General features: G+C 38.4%; 1 protein-coding gene across 4 annotated transcripts in view; it reads left to right on the top strand.

Moving 5' to 3' along the window:
- The window catches only part of msi (RNA-binding protein musashi), a 576326-nt gene that overhangs the window by 355604 nt on the left and 205531 nt on the right, over positions 1-15191 (top strand). The window lies entirely within an intron of this gene.

Here is a 15191-nt window from a genome sequence, read left to right as displayed (position 1 = left end):
CAATTTTAATATTCAAGTATAGAGGGCGTTTATGTTAACAGACAATTAACTGAACACAACAGAAACAAAATCGTCCACAAATGTGAACTATGTTAAATATAACATAATTACATGTCACAATATTGTAACATAACATTATGTTATGACCCCAGCGCCATCTGACGATGTATAGTAGTAATATAAATGTCCCATCTTGTTATATTATATATTTTTGTTAATGCTAATGGTGAAGTATAGATGGCGTTACCGCAATCTAAGAGAACGACTTGTATTTTCTTACAGCGTTTTTTTAGATTATACGAGGATTGAACGATAAATATCTGGCCTATCAATAAAAACGCTAATATTAACCATCAAAAATAGTTTTATTATTTTCTTATGTAGTCTCCAGCACGATTTATATGCTTTTTCATGCGCTCAAACCAATTGTTGAATCACTTTTTCCAACCCGATTGAGTTTTAAACGTTTTTACAGCAACTTCTGGCTAAGAAAAATTTTGACCACGTCTTTTTTTGATATGCTGTAATCAAATAATGTCATTGGATCCTCAGTCAGGCCTGTACGGCGGATGACCCATCAATTCCACGTTTTGTCCGGTCAAACAGGCGCTGGTTTGAATCGATGTGTGAGAGGTCTCATTGTCATGATGCAGAATGATTAGTTTTTCGAATTTCTCAGGAGACTTCTGACAAACAAATTGCAGTGTACCACTCAGACTTAACCGTCCTAAATTTCTGAAGCCGTTTTGCCGCCACACGGTCACTTTTGCTGAAGAAACAGGCAACCATTTACTTCGAAGTGCTTCTTACATGAAAAATTTCGTTAGATTTGACTCGTTTTCGAAAACCTAAACGATCGATTGCTGTTCTGTTTCAGGCTCCTAAGCATATATCCGAGATTCGTCGTCTGTGACGATCATATAAACGTCGTTTGAAGCACAACGATCGGTTTTATTCACAATTTCACCAATTTTCAAGAGCCTCCTTTTGCTGGATCTACCGAGAAAAATCAATTTTTGCGGCCAGGTGTTCATGCAATATCAAATGTTATTTGGTGGAAGAAATACCCAAGGATGCCTCTATCTCACGGTATATAACATGGCGATCTTGCACTATTCGTTCACCCGCGGCATAATTTTTTTCTGGCACATCGGCCGTTTTTGCACGACCCTCACACCTTCGCTTTTTAGCGAGTGTTGGCCACGATTGAATTCATTAAACCAGTTTTTCTTAGTGCTATAAAATGGCCTTTTATAAACATACAAAGATTTAATTTGATCCATGCTCTCTTGCCATGATAATCCACGTCAAAAGTTGTGAAAAATGATCGGACTAAAATGTTCACAAGTAAATACCATTTTTTTGCAAAGTGATTTGTTCAAGTCAATGTAAACAACACAACACAAGGTCGTATGACAAACTGACTTGAGTACGTAATGGAAAAAAAACTGTCAAACTGTACAAAAAAATTTTCAAATCGAATCTGGCAACACGCGATGTTGCCTAGGCCAGATAGTTTTCGTGCAGCCCTCGTATTGTAAATTTTTCTAAAGCGTTAAGCTAACGGGATTCTTTATAGACAACCACTAAGGAGTCTTCAGGGATGACAGTAGGAGACTAATGTTGGAACGTACAAACTCTCATTTAAATAGGGTGAATATACCAAACATCAACGGTTTGTGTCTGGGATACTGACTGAATCACCCCGTTGCAATACAATCACCAAATTCCCCATATAAACATAGCATACTTCTAGGTGTTGTATATTCAGCCATTGAGTTACTAATCTTATAACTCGTTTATATAACGCTTCTCAGCTGTGGTAAACAAATAATTTTCCAAACAAAAGAAACTCCCCGAAAAATAAAATTTTCAAAATTTATGGCAATTTATGTTTCCTTCCCGGATGTTGTTAAAATTACTGCACTACATGCACTTTGCTGCAACAACAGCAAAAGCTTCTTTCTGTAGAAAAAAAAAAAACAATCTTTAGTAACAGCTACCATTTGCTGTTGCGGTTAGGAATTGTTACATAGTCGTTACCTTTGCCAAGCAGATTTTGTGCATGTGTATTAGTGTTGCATTTCAATTTTTTACTACCTTTTACAATTACCAAGAAGACAAAAACGGAAGTTGCCTGGGTAATGTAGTAGCATAGGTTGCAACTGAAAAACAGAAAAAAACGTGTTTTTGAACAAATTCCAGGACAATTACTAACACACTTTTAAAGTCAGGTTAGTAAAAGGAGTAAACGAACAAGAACAAGATATTACCCATATGTGCTATATTCGTTTTGCGAACACATGATGGTGTTGAAACCGATAACATTTTGCCTAAAATCATGTAGAATAGGAAGGATATTCTAAGCCATTTTGAAAATGTAGCCATAGAAAAAAACTAAAGTGCACCTTAAATGGCTATTGAAAATTATATAAATGTGGCACAGTAAGTCGAGTAGACACGACATTAAAAGATTTTTTTTATCAGAAGAGAAAATTTTATTGACTAAATTTAAATAAAAATGTAAAAAAAAAATATTTGATATAAAATTATATTTCCTATAGATAAAAAAATGTAAAAATGCTGATAAAAAATGAATATTTGTGAAAGGCCAAAAGTCTTAATGAACGGTAGTAGGAGGTTATTGTCGGAACGTACAAAACCGTAGTTGAATAGGGTGAATATACTAGCTATAAACGGTTTGTGTCTGGGCTACTAACTGAATCGCCCAGATGCAATAGTATCGCCGAATTCCTTATATAAGAGTATCAAACTTCTAGGTGTTGTATATTGGAATTTATTAATATTTATATAAAAACAAATAAAAAAATATATATGTTTTGAGATAAGATTATATTTCCTATAGAGAAAAAAATCAAAATGCTGATAAAAATGAATATTTGTGAAAGGCCAAAAGTCCTAATGAACGACAGTAGGCAGTTATTGTCGGAACGTACAAAATCGCAGTTAAATAGGGTGAATAACCTAACCATAAACGGGTTGTGTCTGGGCTACTAACTGAATCACCCAGTTGCAATAGTATAGCCGAATTCCCTATATAAGAGTAGCATACTTCTAGGTGTTGTATATTGGAATTTATTAATACGTTCTTGTTACGAGCATGAATAGAATATCGAATTGCCTGGAGCTACTTGGAGTAATATTTTTAAATAATTTTTTATTATCAGAAGAGAAAAATTTATTGTCTAAATTAAAATAAAAATTAAAAAACGTATATATGATTTGAGATAAAATTATATTTCCTATAGAGTAAAAAAATTTAAAAATGCTGATAAAAAAATTAATATTTGTGAAAGGCCAAAAGTCTAAATGAACGGCAGTAGGAGGTTATTGTCGGAACGTACAATATCGCAGTTGAATAGGGTGAATAATCTAATCTTAAACGGTTTGTGTCTGGGCTACTGACTGAAACACCCAGTTGCAATAGTATCGCCGAATTCCTTATATAATAATAGCATACTTCTAGGTGTTGTATATTGGAATTTATTAATACGTTCTTGTGACGAGCATGAGCTTTTGCTTATGGCCAAATTTATTGAAAATCAGTCTTAAAACTAAACAGGTTGGCTTACTTTTAGAACAATATAAATAAACATGTGGCTTTTCGCCTCCTTCTTGACATCCGATTAAATTGCTGCAGAACACTGCTAGCACTTGTCTAATTGATCATAATTATTCAACAATAGAACTGTGTGCATGTATACATAAAGCCCAAAAAATACAATATTAACAAGTAAGAACAGACTATAGTCGGACGGGGCCGACCATGTGATACCCTATACCACTATCCCTGTGCACTAGCTTTCCGGGCTAGCTGTTATAAGATGTGCATTAGAAATTTTACCAATTTTCACACAAAAGTTTTGATCAATTTAACCCGCTAAATATTATCCGATCATACCGTTGACTTGCACGCTACTTCTTCATCTCAAACCAAAACTACGTTTAAAATTTCGCGCCGATCGGACTATTATTGCGACCTACAGAGCGGCTACAAAATCGAGCAAAAATTTTGTTTTTGGTCCATTTCATCCCTTTAACATTTCACGATCATCGCCAAAAACTAATCAGTTCTATTCTGGTCCAAACCCGACCTCCATACTAAATTTCGTGACAATCGGTCCATAATTGCGGCCTCTAGCTTGATTACAATTTTTAATGGACGGACAGACGGACGGACGGACGGACACACATCGCTAAATCGCTTTATCTCGTCGAGATATGAAGTTTGGTATACCACATGAGGGGTCTACGACGAATATTTCGCGGCGTTACATGAATTTTTGGGAAAACAAACTTATTATACCCTTTTCCACATTGTGGTATAGGGTATAAAAACGGGCATAATCATAGAAAATGGAACTTAAAACTAAAAAATGAAAGTAAAAACAATGTATGGACTAAAACTAATTCTTATATTTTATTATTTACAAATGTGTAAATATTTTGCGAAGTTATATAAACTGTGTCAGTAGTATTAAGTGTATTAAACCTTCTGTGGTAAAAAAGTAATTTATCATTATTATATAAAATACCTTCATTATTAAGTTTGGGTATTGCTGCGGGTGGTAAATGCTTGCGTGAGAGCGTTGCATCAATATCAAGAGAATATTGATTGGATCTCTCAACCAGTGAATTCTCCAGGTTTTCTGCCGCCTCTATAAAGTTAAGGGCCACTCTCATGAGGAAGTTATCTATCTGTTCAATGAACGTTTTGTCGTAAATGGCCTTACATGAAGGTCGTTTATATGTCCCATCTTCCGTTATAGTTGGCCACAGACCCAAGCAACACATCGGGAGTGACCTCTCCCATCTCCTAAGCCTTTCCATTTGGCTCGACGATATGAAGAACCATACCGGGAAGGCATATGAGACTTCGGGTCTTATAATTTGTTTGTATATCAGAAGTTTGATTCTATTTGATAAGCCACCATTGTGACGTAGAATCCCTTGATACCCAAAGTAAATTTTGTTGGCCCTACTAAGGATAAAATCAACGTGTCTTATGAATTCAAATTTGTCGCAAACTATGACTCCAAGGTATCTGATTTTGTCGGATACCGATTTCACTTCATCTCCGATTTTTCAAATTGGCCGATAGGATCTAAAGTGAGGGCACACAACTTTCGCCTTACCCCTGAAAACAATCGCCGAGCATTTGCCCACGTTTAGCTTGAGGTCCCATATAGTAAAATACCTATGTAATGTCTCAAGGTAAACGTTAAGGCGGCGACACAGAGTGTTTGCTCTGGGGCCTGACATAGCCAGTATGACATCGTCAGCATACGACAGTAACAAGCCCCCCTTGAGGAGGCTCGGGCATGTCACTTACGAAAATATTGTAGAGCAGGGGGCCTAAAAGTGACCCCTGCGGTACCCCTGTTTGAATTGACCTGCGGCTTGAAAGCCGATCGCCCACTTTTACTTTAAAGTGTCTGTCCTCTAGGAAACTTGCCACTAGTCTGCAGGTTTGCTGGTCGAATCCATACTGTTTCAATTTATATAGAATTCCCGAGTGCCAGACCGCGTCAAAGGCTTTAGCAACATCAAGGCTTACAGCTGTTGTACCATATTTCTTTTCGAAGCCCTTCACAATATATGTCGAAAAGACAGATAAGGCGTGAGACGTTGAGTGCCCCCATCTGAAACCAAATTGGTTATCTGTAAGCACCCTTTTGTCCTCGACCAAAATTCTTAAACGCTTCAATATGAAATATTCGTATAGTTTAACAAAAGGCGAGAGCACAGAAATGGGCCGATAGCTCCCACATTCATCAGACGGTGCACCCGTTTCAATATGGGCACAACCACGGCCTCCTTCCATGCTTTAGGGAAGTAATTCAAGCTGAAGTAATGATTAAAGAGGATGGACAAGAATCCAAAAATCACCAACCCGGCATTATTCAATGCGGTATGTGGGATTCCGTCCAACCCACTGGATTTTTTGTTCGGCCTGTGGATTTTTTGTTCGGCCTGGATTTGATGAAACCTGCTACATTCCACCTTTGACGCTCTCAACTGTTGAACCATCTGCTCTAAATGCATCGGAGAATGTTTCCAATGGTGACCAATCACCCAATCCCTCGACAGCTAGACTGATCGAGCTATGGAAAGACTGGTCCACGTGTCCATTCATGGGTCGTAACATACCTTGGAAGTAATCGACTAATACCTTCACACCATCATCACTTATACGCTCCCCAATTGGCTCTTTGGTGGCAAGATCTGCAGCTACTTTAACTTGCCCTAAGGTTTTATTATGAACGGTTATACACTCTAAGTACCCCTGGTAACGTTCCTGTTCATATATTTGTATGGCATCATCTATGATCCTATCCAAATTACGTATATCAGCTCTTAGAGCATGAGTAGAATACCGAATTGCCTGGAGCAATTTGGAGTCATATTCCTTTGAGTTGAATATATTATCAGCACATGACTTGTGTCTTCCACATGATGAATACAGATTACTTACCAAGGGTATGCGTCTAGGCTAATGATTTGGAAATACTACATTAGCATTTCCGGCGACAATTGCCGACCAAAGGTATGTGCCTAGACTAATGTCTGGATGATTCAATATTAGTTCTTCAACCGGCAATTACGGTAACTGAATTTTATCGATGTTTTGCAAGTTCCAGCATAACCTTCCTATTCACGATAAAATAAGAGAATATTTAAAGACTATCTAAGTCAGAACCAATCGGGATTTTATTTTTAAATTTAGCAAATGATATTTCACTAGAAAATATTACTTACTTACTAGGATATAGTATTTAGAGATGGCCAGAAATAAATCTTTATAGGCAACGAAGATCCAGTCATACTTTACTAAAGATCAGAACAAAATCTTTATAAAAGTTTAGAAGGTTTCCTTTATAAACCATGGATTGCTTTATAGACGTCCTCAAAGACGTCAGGAAATCTTTAGAGACAAAGGTGTATTCAAAAAAATATTGACAACCAAACAAGTGTCTAAAAACTGATCTACTATTTGGAGTCATATTCCTTTGAGGTAAATATATTATCAGCACATGACTTGTGTCTCCCCCATGAAGATAAAGATAATAAAGATTAAGACAAAGGGTATATGTCTAGGCTAATGTTTTGGACATACTACATTAGCATCTCCAGCGACAATTGTAGATAAAAGGTAGGTGTCTAGACTAATGACAGGGTGATTCAATATTAGTTTCTCAATCAGAACTGGATGTTATTGAGGTTTTGCAAGTTCCTACATAACCTTCCTACTCGTGACAAAAACAGAATATTTAAAGACTATCTAAGACAGGACTAAAACGATTGTACCAGGATTTTAATTTTTAAATGTAGCAGAGATAATTTCCACGAGAAAATATAGACATTTTAATTTACATTAATATTTGATTAAAATGACATATTATGTTTTATTAGAATATTTACAACCAAAAATTAGTCTATAAATATATCCACGATTTGCCGCTAGCTAGAAGCAGCAGACTGTCGCTACAATTCAGAAGATGCAAGCAAGACATCTGTCATATCAAGATATACAACTCGAGAAATTGTTTACCTTAATGATAGCCGAGTCCTAACAACCTGTCGCACATGTTAATACACCAAATTATCTACGATTTACTCCAAAAGGAATTTCTATAAACAAATTTGTCGAAATTATGTACTGAACAGAATATTCTTCAAACCACTGTCCCATATTATTATGCGTTTAGTCTGTAAGATAACCCTCAGAAGCCATCGGTAAATTCTGACATTAGGAATAACAACAAAATACCTGCAAATACTCTACAAACAAGAAAAAAAAGAAATCGGAGATCCCCTCCCCCATTTGACTGCAGCATGACTCAACATTGAAAAGAAAAAACAAGAAGCAAAAAACCCTTTCAACCCTCAAGCAACGATTTAAAGGTGGTGAGATGTAGAGAAGCCGGAATATGGCAAAGTTTTATTAGAATAGACAGCCAAATTACATTCGTTTTATGGAGTTTTGTTTTATGTACTTTTTTTTCGTCCAACAATGTTTCATTGGAGAATTTGCAAAAAAAAAATTAAGACAAATAATGCGAACGCCAAAAAGTATGCCATAAAATACACGTTGAGCCTAAATATAGACTTAAAGTGAATGAAATTCGATGTTTAAGTATTAAGGAGAAATTTGAAATTATGGAATCCTTGAGACAATATTTATGGACAGCCAGAATGTATTCTTGGTATGCGACAGTAGCAAGCTAATGAGGGAAAGTAACTTATAATACCCAAAAGATAATTTTTATATGTGACAGTAGGAAGCTAATGGGGGAAATTGAAAATTCAGTCGTATTAAAATTGTTCCACGAATTGTCCGAAGAAGCGCTGGAGTTGTCACAGGGTGTTTCTGTCATTAGTAGAGGCCCAAACTTTGGTCGATAATCAGTATTTCTTTGCGTATTGTGAAATGCCAATGCTAACCCTATAAAATGAATAGCTTTACTGTCAAACGGTTTGTGTCTAAACTAATAACAGAATTAGCCTGTGGCAGCATTGACACCAAACCCGCATAAATGTAACAGTAAGCGTCTTTTAATCTTGTGAAAAAAAAACATTTCATTTATTTACAACAAAACAATTACAAAGTCTTATATAAAAAAATGACGCTATATAAACTTAATATCTTAAAAAACAAGTAAAAAAGTATCAGTCGGCTTTGCCGACAGAGATATACCCTCAGCCTGTGCAAATTGAAACACTTTTTTCACAAAAAATTATATATTTAGGGAGTTTCAAAATTTTGGTCGTATGAACCAACAAAAATTTTAATCAAGATTAAAGTTCAAAAATTTTGCGGAAAAGGTACTTAAAGGAATGGAACGACATAGACCATGGGGGTGGCATAGGGGGTTTTTACACCCTTCGGGCTGTTTTCTCAAGAAGTATGGACTTGCCCCTAAAAACAACTTTTACCATCGTAATTGAGGCAGCGAATATAAGTTGCTTCAACAAAAATCAAAGTGATTCAATAGCAGTTCTTAAAGTGAACATATCCAAAATATTTTGTGGGAGGTACGGGATGGAGTGGACAAATATAGTCCATATTCGAACCTGATCTATATCTGGTACATATTATGAGAATGTGTAAAGTATGGACCAAATAGGGCACTTCCATCAAGAGTTATCGTGCCCACAATTTTTCCGAATATTTTTGAATATTTGTGGGGTAGGTACCTGAAGGAGTGGACCGATATTGCTTATCTACGAACTTAAACTAAGTTTGGAAACAATATTACGAAGGCCAAATTTTGGCCGGAATCGGCATATCCGTTCGAGAATTATATTGCGCTTCCACCCATAAACATGGTGTCATAGGGTTTGTTTTTCAACTTTCAGGCTATTTTTTCAGGAAATATGGACTTGCCCCTGAGGAAACTTGTACCTTCGTATAGGGGACAGTGAATACAAGATGTTACAACAAAAACCAAGGCGATTCGAGAGCAGGTCCTAAACTGAACTTTTCCGAAATTTTGTGTTGGAGGTACTCCAAGGATTTTACCGATTGAGTCCATATTGGAACCTCATCTAAGTCTGGTAGAAATTTCATAATGTGCAAAGTATGGACCAAATCGGTTACTCCCTTCAAGAGTTATCGTACGCACAAATTTTCCGAACATTTTCGAACTTTTGTGGGGGAGGTACCGGAAGGAGTGGACCGATATAATCCATCTGTGAACTTGAACTAAGTTTGGACAAAATATTATGAAAGCCAAATTTTGGACCGGATCGGCAGATCCGTTCGAGAGGTATCTTGCGCTCCAACCACTACACGCGGTGTCATAGGGTTTTTTGTAACTTTCAGGCTACTTTCTCAGGAAGTATGGACTTGCCCCTAATGAAACTTACAGCGTCGTATAGAGGACAGCGAATACAACTTGCGTAAACAAAAATCAAAGCGATTCGAGACCAGGTCCTAAACTGAACTTTTCCGAAATTTTGTGTGGGAGGTACCTGAAGGAGTGGACCGATTGAGTCCATATTGTAACCTCATCTAAGTTTGGTAGAAATTACACGATGTGTAAAGTATGGACCAAATCGGTTATTCCCTACAAGAGTTATCGTGCGCACAAGTTTTGCGACAATTTTTGAACATTTGTGGGGGAGGTACCTGAAGGAGTGCACCTATATGGCCCATCTTCGAACTTAAATCGAATCTGGACAAAATATTTCGATACCCAAAATTTGAACCGAATCGATTGATCCGTTCGAGAGTTATCGTGCGCACCAGCCAGCCAGACAGACAGACGGACAGACAGACAGACAGACAGACAGACGGACGGACATTGCTAGATCTACTCAAAATTGTCTGAAACGGATATCGTACAAACATACTTGGGGTCTAAAACCATTATTTCGATGAGGCACATTTTTGGTCGTATCAAAGTGTAAATACCCTCTTTAGCCTAAAGGCTGAGGGTATAAAAATTATTTTTAAGATGAATGTGGGTAGAACTGCGCCTTACCAATGTAGGACAGAACAAAATATATTTGTGCCATTGTCTAGGAAATTCTCATCACCAGATCATGAGTGGAATGTTGGTCATTGAATCCTGCGCTACCTGGTGTCAATTATGAAAAAATCAACTCGTGTTGAATATATTGACGACATATGGTGTGTGTCTTGCCTATGTTGAATATAGATTACCGGCCAAATATTTGTGTCTAGGGAGAAGGGAGTCCAAAACAATTACAAAGACTTATATAAAAATGACGCTATATAAAATTAATATCTTAAAAAACTTTTTATTTTTAACACGAATATGGTTAGAACTGCGCCTAACCAATGTGGGACAGAAAAAATATATTTGTGCCATTGGCTACGAAATTCTCATTACCAGATCATGAGTGGAATGTCGATCATTGAATCTTGCCCCATCTGGTGTCAATTATGAAAACAAATCAACTCGTGACAACACATGGTGTGTGTCTTGCCTATGGTGAAAGTAGATTACCGGCCAAATATTTGTGTCTAGGGGAGATGGGAGTCTTTAGAGAACATTAAAGGAGTTTTTATTAGGGACCGCACGAACAAGTCTTTATAAATGTCAGAAGGTGTATTTTATAGACGATCAGGAAATCAATTTTGTAGACGACCAGATAAAAGTCTTAAAGACGACAAGAAGGCGAACAGAAGGGAGCCTTTATTGTCGACCAGAAGGGATTCTTTTAGGCGACCAGAAGGCTGTCTTTCAGACGACCAGAAGGGGATCTTTATAGGCGACCACAAAGACGTGTTTATTACGATTAGAAGGGATTTTGTAAGACGAGCAGCAAAGACTTTTTAGACGAGCTAAATGTACTATTTATTTACGACTAAAAGTGTGTCTTAAAAGATGACCAAAAGGAAGTCTTTATAGACGACCTGAAGAGAGTCTTTAAAGAAATTCAGAGGGTATATTTTATAGACGACCAGAAAGCAGTTTTCAAGGCGGTCAGAAATCAGTTTTATAAACGAACAGAAGTTGGTTTTACTGACGACCATTTATAGCTCGTCTATAAAGACGACCTTAAGGGAATTGGAAAAGACGACTACCGTATATCAGACGAAATCATTATAGACGCCCAGAAATAAGACATTATGGACAATCGGAATGGAGACTTTATAGATGAAAGTAACAAGACTTTATAGACAAACAGAAATGAGAACAGAAGGGATTCTTTAAGACGACAAGCAAGGAGTATTTGTAGACTAGCTGGAGGAATCTTTATAAACGACCGGACGGAAGTATTTATAGATGTTTAGAAGGTATATTTTATAGTCGACCAGAAAGCTGCCTTTAAGACGACCAGAAGGGGATCTTTATAGACGACCACAAAGAAGTGTTTATGACGACCAGAAGGTAATTTTTAAGACGAGCAGCAACACAAAAACTTTGTCTTAATACATGACCAAAAAGAAGTCGTTATAGGCGACCAGAATAGAGTGTTTACAGAAATTCAGAGACTTTATTTTATAGACGACCAGAAAGCAGTTTTTTAGACGACCAGAACGCAGTTTTAAAGGCGGTCAGAAAACAGTTTTATAAGAAATCGTTATATACGACCAGAAAAAAGACTTTATGGACAATCGGAAAGGATACTTTATAGATGATCGGAAACAAGACTTTATAGACCAACAGAATGGAGACTTTATAGACAACTGCAAGGAGACTTCACAGACGGCTGCATGGAGACTTCACAGACGACCGCATATTAGTTTAGTTTTTATGGACGACCGCAAGGTACCCTTTAAAGACAACCGAAAGGGGACCTTTATGGGTCACCAGAAAGAAGTACGTAAAAAGACTAAAAGCTAGTCTTTAGAGATGACGGAACGGCAGTCTTTATAGACAATCAAATTAGAGTCTTTATAGGCGCTCAAAGTATAGACTTTATAGGTGACGAGACGTGGTCCCTTTGGAGCACCAGAAGAGATTCTTAATGGACGTCCATAAGCAGTCTTTGTAGACCATCAGCATTTAGTCTTGGCAGGCCATAAGCAGGGATTCTTTATGAAAGAAAGTTTTTATAATTGCCCATCAGCAACAATTTAGAGACGACCACAAAGGAAGTCTTTATAGAAAATTATAGGGGGAACTTTATAGATCCAAAAATTACTGTAATCGAGGCTAAAGTTGCCACAGGGTGATTCAGTATTGAATATATTGCCGACAAATGGTTTGTGGCTCTGCGTATAGTAAATATACTTACCACCAAGCGGTATATGTCCCGGCTAAGGAATGAATCTCCATGTGGCAACACTAGCGCCTCAGACGGCTATTTTTAGAGGTTGGTTTGGTTTTAGGACGCGCAGCTACCGTTGTTGGCAGCTACTTCACTCGGAGACCTTGAGGTCCATTGTGATCATCCTTAAAGAAACTGTGTGTTGTGGTTGGGTTATGTGTGATGATGATAGATGCTGGACTATTGCGGATTTGTTGTGAAGTTGAGTATGTAGGTGATGCTGTGATGATGGATGTGAGTTTATAGGTTGTTGCTGAGGTTGTGATGGTGGATGTAAGTTTATGATTGTAGAGTGGTTTTGATGGGTTGGATATGATGATGATGGATGCTGATTTATAAGATGGGTGATGAAAGTGGTGACTGGTTTATTCTGAAGTAATATGAGGTGGTTGGTCTATTTCGGTTTGTTGATGTAAAGTGGTTTGATGTGATGGGTTCGATGAGTAATGTATATAGATGCGCGGCTGCTGTGATTGTGACAAAAATGATGATGTAGTGGATGTGATGTGGGTGTGTTGCCGCTGAGGGTGTTGTTCAGTGTTGAGCCGATTTCTATCCCCCTGTGTGAAGGAGAAAGAAAAACAATGATTAATTAGTTTTGTTTGCCAGCCATGTGAGGTTTTTGGCAAATTGGTACAAGTAGATGGGGTCTATGTCGGAGAAGAAAGTCAGAGTATTTATCTCATATCTACCGAAGAATCGATGTCTCCTCGTGAGTAACGAGGAGCACCTACATAGTAGATGTTCGACCGTCTCTGTTTCTTCTGGATCTTGACATAGCCTACAGTAGTCTACACTACTGTTGTCCCATTTAGAAGTTAGGGACCTGACCATGTTGTGACCGGTAATGAGACCTACAGTGATCTTTATCCCTAACTTATTTAGGGAGAAAAGAGAGTTGGTTCTATGCTGAGAATAGCTGGGCCAGATTGCCTTGGATACCTTACAGCCAGTTTCCATTTGCCATCTTTGCCTCGCCTTCTCAAGGAAGTAACCTCGAAGTTTCCGGATGTAATAGCACTTTGGTGGTGTGATAGATGACTCGACTGGTAAGTCAGTCGACTGAGAGCCACCCCGTGCTAGTTCATCCCTTTATATCACTGTGTCCTGGAACCCAGCAAAGATCAACGAAGTCGCGTACTTCAAGCAGAGCGTTTTTGCAATCGAGGATAGCTTTTGAGTTTATGGTCCATGACTTGAGAGCCTTAAGGGCCGCTTGACTATCGACAAAAATAGTCACCGGTCCTTTCAGGACACTCCCAAGTTCTTTGATCATCTCCGCTGCTTTCCTAATTGCAAAAATCTCTGCCTGAAAGACGCTGCAGTTATCGTTGAGTTTGAAGGATTGCTTAATTTGTGGGTTTTCGCAGAAGACCCCGGCACCTGTGCCATCCTCCATCTTTGAACCGTCTGTGCAGATGGCCAGACCGCAAAGAGGAGGGCTACCACTAGACCAGGCATCTCTGCTTGGGATTATGACGTTAATTTGGTTGAAATTGAGTGCAGTGGGTATATAATCACTGATGTGATCGGGTCCACTGGACTCAAGTAAATCGGTGAAGGGGAAGAGGACCTTTGCATGTCCAAATCGTGAACACTGCCACATACCTGCCTCTCTAAGCCTGAAAGCCGTTCTCGCCGCCTGAAAGTTGGTAGTGATGTCCAGAGGTTGGAGATCCAGTATCACATTCAGGGCGGCTTGAGGTGTACTTCGAATGGCACCAGAGATTAGCAGAGATGCGGCTCTTTGAAGACTAGATAATTTGGACAGAAGTGCACTGTTCCCGAGTGCATGCCACCAGACAAGCCCTCCATAGGTAAGAATTGGGAGAACCACGGTATCATACAACCAGTGTATGATCTTTGGTTTGAGACCCCAACTTTTACCAATGGAGTTCTTACAGGAATAGAGTGCCATAAAACCTCTCTTGAGAGTTTTAGGGCAACACCATCCAGGTCTGGTAACGGGAAATCGGGAATTTTGCGCTTCTTCGTGTAGAGTACCAGCTCGGTCTTCGTTGGATTCACACCAAGTCCATTGGTGCGAGCCCAGCGAGACAGCTGCACTAAAGCACGTCGCATAAGGTCTGATATAGTCGACAAGAATTTGCCGCTTATGAGGATAACAACATCGTCAGCATAGGCTACTACCTTTGCCCTTAGTTGGTTGAAATTCACAAGAATTTCGTTTATTACAAGGAGCCAGAGGAGGGGTGATAAAACTCCTCCTTGAGGCGTACCCCTGCAAACCTTTTTCCTTACGGAACTCTCTCCTAGATGGGAGTTGATGATTCTGCTCTTCAGCATTTCATCAACCCACCTAACAAGGATAGAGGAAACTCCTGCGATTTTTAGAGGTTACTGCATTGGCATCCTGCTGACGACTGCAGTGTATTTAAAGACGACAAGGGTGTACGTGTAAG

The sequence above is a fragment of the Musca autumnalis genome, unplaced genomic scaffold (assembly GCF_047663935.1).
Source record: "Musca autumnalis isolate F117 unplaced genomic scaffold, ASM4766393v1 scaffold_1, whole genome shotgun sequence".
Classification (NCBI taxonomy): domain Eukaryota; kingdom Metazoa; phylum Arthropoda; class Insecta; order Diptera; family Muscidae; genus Musca; species Musca autumnalis.
The sequence above is the reverse complement of the archived record's forward strand: the minus strand, read 5'-3'. Positions and strand labels throughout refer to the sequence as shown.